This window comes from Podarcis tiliguerta, assembly GCF_965153285.1.
Source record: "Podarcis tiliguerta genome assembly, chromosome: 3".
NCBI classification, from domain to species: Eukaryota; Metazoa; Chordata; class Lepidosauria; order Squamata; family Lacertidae; genus Podarcis; species Podarcis tiliguerta.
This window is the reverse complement of record NC_139536.1, coordinates 16,719,616-16,725,437: the sequence shown is the minus strand read 5'-3', so window position 1 is coordinate 16,725,437 and position 5,822 is coordinate 16,719,616.

The window sequence follows — 5,822 nt, the reverse complement described above, 5'->3', positions numbered from 1 at the left end:
GGAAAGAAAATAAATAGAATGAAAAAGGAAATAAAGCACTGGTCCTGGTTTACTTAATCACTTATATAGGAGTAAGAGTAAGATGAGAGAATGAAAAACAAGTGATGATGAAACCCTGCCATTCATGACTGTTTTATGCAAGAAAGAAAAGGCTGTCTGTGAGCTTTAAAGAGAAAGGAAGAAAAAGAATTCGTGTCCCAGCTTGCTTTATTCCTCCTCCCTTCCCAGTCTCTTTTCCTTTTGTGTTGTGTCTCTCATATTGTTAGCCTGAGGGTGGGAACTGTCTTCTCACTGATATTTATAAGTCACCTTGGGACAGATTTTTGGTTGAAGAGTGGGGGGAATGCTAACCACAACAACAATTCTTTTCATCGTTTTAATGGCACATGGTGAATCAGCCAGGATATAGGAGAATATATAGGGCTGAATTTCTGGACATGGCATGCATGACTTTTGTCACGCCCAGTATACCATCTCTACGCAAAATACCCACCCTGTTGTGCCTAAAACCACACATCACCACAGAACCAGGCTGTTGTGCAAACACAGTGCCCTGGGCCAGTTTGTAATGCTAGTGGCAGGCTATACTGTCACTGAGGCAGGAGCAATTTCCCCCTTCTCCTTTCCATACTGATTTGCCAAGTAAGACGACTGATAGGATCAGCTCGCAGCTAGGACTATTCAATCTGTTTCAGTTTGCTGCAGCTGGAAGAGTTCAGCCCAGGAGGATGCTCTCAATAAAAATAAAACTGTTCAGCTTGGTGTTAGAATGGTTTATTTAATCCTAATTGATTACTCTTGAGGGTGTCGAAAATAACATGTGGGTGGCTTTGTGCCCTTTGCGTGAAAACACATCAATCACACCTCTAAGCTAATGGAGGGATAATTGCAATAAACGTACTTCTTACTCATGCTATTACTGTTTTTCATCATCATCATCACCATTAAAAATAGGCACAAGAGAAACAGTAGAAATGGAATAACAAATTAAGGGCAAGAAAAGAGAAAATATACAATTGTTGTAGTTATACAGCTCAGTCAGTAGAGCCAGGGGATTGGCGGTAGGACAACCATGAATGGTCATAGGGAGAGGAGGCAGAAGACTAGAAGGAGGAAGTATTGGAAGCTGAATCGGTAACAGGGGTTAGTGAACGGAGGGAGTCTGTGCCAGAGAGCAGTTCAGAATCAGAATCAGAAACTGAAGTAGGAGAGGAGGGGACCAAGAGGCAGAGATGAGTCAGGCTGGTGAAGGATCATGGGTGCCTCCCTCTCTTGCTACAACAAGCTCCCCTCTTCCCTGGTCTCGCAGAACCAGGAGAGGCATGAAGTGGGAGGAAGAAAGACAGGCACGCAGGTGCAGTCTCAGATTGCTTGGGGGAAACTCTGAAGAGGAGGAGACTTAGACAGTGAGGGGAGGTGGGGACCTTCAGCCTCTGCCATTTCTTCATAGAGGCAAGACCTACAGAAGAAGAGTTGCAGTGCTCCTTAGGCCTGCCACACCTGTGCAGATCCTGTTTTTTCTAATAAAGAGTTAACTCCACTTACTCCGTATGATTTACTGCTGGCTGGCTCACTCAACGCACATTTAAAAATTGCAAAGGCAAGGATTGTGGGATGTAATCCACTGGGAACAGTCAAATACAACATTCCTTGTTTTGCTAGAGTGGACATGCAAGAGTATGTTTGGGCCAGCCAGTCGAAACTTCCTGTTCCTCCTGGCCTGGAGCATCCTTCCTTGCCTGCCTTCAGCGATCACACTGTGCTCTGCCTGATCATGAGTAAACTTTATTTTTATTGCTAATGAATAAGACTGTGGTGTCTTTATTCTTTTAGGAGGGATTTAAAAGGGGATCTTACCAGGAACATACAATGCAATCTGAAGGAGATTGAATTGCATAATAGTAAGAGGTTCTAACTGTTGGAAATTCATTCCCCTTATCTGCAGTCATGGGATCTGCAGTCATGGGATTGTTTTCTATCACATGATAGAAATCACATGATGGTGTATGTTTTCATTCCACAGTGTGGGAAGTGACGGAGACAGGATGTTTTGTGTTACTGTGTTCTGTGAAGTGGGACTATTGTCCTTTGTTCTTTCTCTTTGCTGTCTGATGAGAAAGTGGCAGGAGCTAAGTCAGAATGCTCCGAGTGTATTATATGTAAATAAAGTAGATTAGCCAAAATGCTGTGCTATTGGTTCTGTTATGCAAACTGTGAATACTCTGCAGATCCCTAAGTGTGCTAATGCCTTTTGGCATTGGTCGCTGTTATGTTCGGGCAGAAGAAAACTTTTGAAGCTCCCGAACAATCGACCAGGAGGTAGAGAACATGCCAGTGGGGCATGTGTCTCTGCCAAGGTCCTACACAAGAGTAGGACGCTCCTAACACCAACGAGCCTGCAACTAGATTTCTGCTGTGTGAGAGAAGGGGAATGTAAACCCTGCTAAGTATAGGAACTTGCCAGCGCAAGTTAGGAAGGATATTAATAAACCATATATCCTCTCCTGCCACCCTGAACATTCCCACAAGGATTGCATTACAGCTGTAGCGCAGGCGAGCGTTTTGTGCAACCAGACCTGCCCTTTTGCAAATCTTTTGGGAACGGCCTAAAATTCAGAAATCTCCCTGCTCTCTTGTAGAGCAGTATGCCAGCATCTGGTGGTTTAGAGCAGGGCTGCAGAAACTAGATATCGCTGGACTCCAGTTCCCATCAGACCCAGCCAGCAGGTCTAAGGGTCAAGGACCATGAGATTTGTAGTCCATCAACTTCCATAGGACAAAAGTTTCCATAGCCCCTGTTTAGGGGAGCCATGAGTGTCATTTGCTAACATGAGCCTCCCTTTCCTACTGTTAGGTGAAGGGTGACTCCACCCATTGGAAAGATGGGTGCACTACAAATCACAGCCACTGCATGTTCAGTGTACCCCTATCCCTGTTTACTCATAAGCAAGTCCCACAAAGGGTGTTCACACCATACATTCAATGAGTGTGCAATCAACGCACCTGTGTGCACAAATAATCAAGCTGTACACTCATACAATTATTCACAGGTAGCATTTAATCGGCATGTATTCTTTGTACCCGCAGACTGTATGAATCAGTGGGTGTACACTCTTTTCAAACGGATGCTAGCAGATGTGGACTTGTGAACAAGCCTCCTGTGTTAAATGGGGCTCACTGCCAGGAAAGCGGACCTAGGTTTTGCAGCTGTCATCTGACCCTTGCAAGGGCTCACTCAGGTTGAATTCTGCTTGATTGAGGACTGCAAGATAGCAGGCAAATTAGTTCCATTCACTGTGACATTAACCACCGTTTGAGACAGCTCAGGGTGGAGATGCGAAACTTTTAATGCCTTCTGTTTGTAGGCTGATGAGAAGTGGCATATCTGCAAAGCTGAAGCATCTGGGTTGGCTCTGAGAAACATGCAAAAGCTTTTCTGTGTAGATGATTCTCCAAGGAAATCCAAAGCTCATTTGGAGTAAATTAAACATGAAATAAACCAGAAGTATCAAAGGGGAAAAGGCGAAGGCATACACGACAAACTGGGACATATACACCTAGCTATAGCAGACCAAGCTGGTTATACAGAGTTCTGCAAATATAGATAAACCCCTGGCTGCTGTCAGCTGCAATCCCTCCTCCTCCAGTCTAAGGAAAGTTGAAGTGTTTGAAGGGGAAATCTAACTGCAAACCTTTGCTTCTGCTGGACTTGTGGTTTGATTTGTTGTCTGCAGGGAGGAACTGGCTGTTTTGAAAAGGTGGACATTATTCAGAGTTGGGATGAAAGCTATCAAATGAAAGCTGTGGGGAAACAAAAAGAGGGGGTGAGTGAGACAGGGTGAAGCTTCCTTCCTTCCTTTTTTGCATTTCTGCATTAGCATGGTAGCTTTCAGTAGGGTCTGTGTGCGCCATTTTGTCTCCCAGAATGCCCCTCAGCACAAAGCTACATCATGCTATTGCATCATCGCAGGGCATTCTGGGCAAAACAAAATGGTGGTCACCAGCTGAATGGGAATTGGAGAAATGCTGGGGGGGTGTCACTCTGATATCCTCAATGCCCCCCAAACTACCCCAAACCCCCACATAGCCATTCTAAGTTGTGTGAATATGACTGTGAAACTGAGGGGGTTGTGAGACTTCCCAATCAATACGCCATTGAATACAAATCCATACCAGATTTTGCTCTTCAGTCATCTTTACAACATCAGTGTAAGAGAAGTCAGGATCATTATTCACAAATTTCAGATGGAGGGGAGACTTGCTAAGAGCTGATGGCTTGCCAAAATCTACCTGGTGGATTCTTGGCCGAGATGAGCTCACAGCTACATCAGCTACACACCATTACCTGTGCACACTGCCCGTCTCTTTCCTTTGAAAAAGCAGAAGGCAAATCTTGAGCAATAAATCAGAAAGCAGCATATGCTTGAAACCCCCATAAGGAACTGCAGCAAGCTTATTTTAATTTGTGGGTCAGCAACTTCAAAAAGAATCATAATGTCCCCAATTAAACAGCTTACAAAAGCTCTGTTTTTAAGCCCCCTTGCTTGCTAATTTGTTCCTGCAAATTCTGCTATTATCTCCAGGGCATGACGGTTACTTACGAGGTGCTAAAAAGGATTAAAGAGATGATGTGTCTGAAAAATAATTGACCTTTCTGCAGTTTCTAGGTTCAGGAAATGAGAGTTTTGTGGACAACTCTTAGCAGGCAGATTTCGGAAGAGCAGCTCAGCTACACAGGGAAAAAACAAAGACTGTGCAGCTTCTAAAAAATCTAATTGATTTCACAGAAGTGCCGACTCCATCAAATGTGTGAAGTAGAGAGAAGAGAGGGGGTGGGTTTGGATATAAAATGCATACACACATGGGTGGAGGTGCAATAGAGTTTGGCAAGAAAACTAAGGCTGTATCTCCACAACAAACACCTAGGAGTTGGGTACCAGTCAAATGGTAACTTTAGACTCTGGACTTATGGTCTTATGTCCCTCACTTCTTTAGATGAGAATGTGCATTACTTCACTTACTTTGAAGTGCGGCAAGCTGACCTTTCTCAGTTTTGGGGCATGGCTGCTTATTTTGGGACCTGTATGTATGGCCCCAAAATCCCACTCTGATGGAAACACTGGTAATAGTTTCGCTGTCAGGGCTTCCCCACAAAGAATCCTGGGCATTGAATTTTGTGGGAGCTAAAAGGAGCTTGGTCCAAAAAAATTCTCAGGATCTGTCCTTTTGGATTTCAATGTGCACGTAATTTTTTTGCTATATTTTTCACTGGTCGCCAGTTCATTTCTGGATCTGATTTAAGGTACTCACATTAAAACCCTAAATGACTTAGAACTCAAATATCTGAAGGGCTTCCTCCTTCCCTATAGAAGCACTCTTGTGTAAATCAGATCAGCAGAGGGGATCCTCTTGATAGTCACACAGCCCCTGAATTGTGGGAAGTGGGTTTGTTTTGTGGGGTGTGAAACACAGGGCAGTCAAATACAACATTCCTAGAGTGGACATGTTTAGACATGAAGAGGGATGTTTGTCCAGCCAGTAGATAAACTTCCTGTTTCCTCCTGTGCTGGGACAAACTTCCTCTACATGTGACCAGAGGTGGGTGTGACCTTACCTGTGCAGATAACAAAAGCAGAGGACTGGCCACCACATCTCTCTCTTCTCCATTTTGCTTTCATCGAAGAAGCATCAGCCTGAGATGCTCTTTTGGCTTCAGAGAGGACAAAGGAACTACATCTCCTTATGGGATTGATTCCAAGTGTATATATTTTGTAACTTAAGTCTGCCTTCTGGGATCCATCTGTGAACAGAATGTGTGAGTA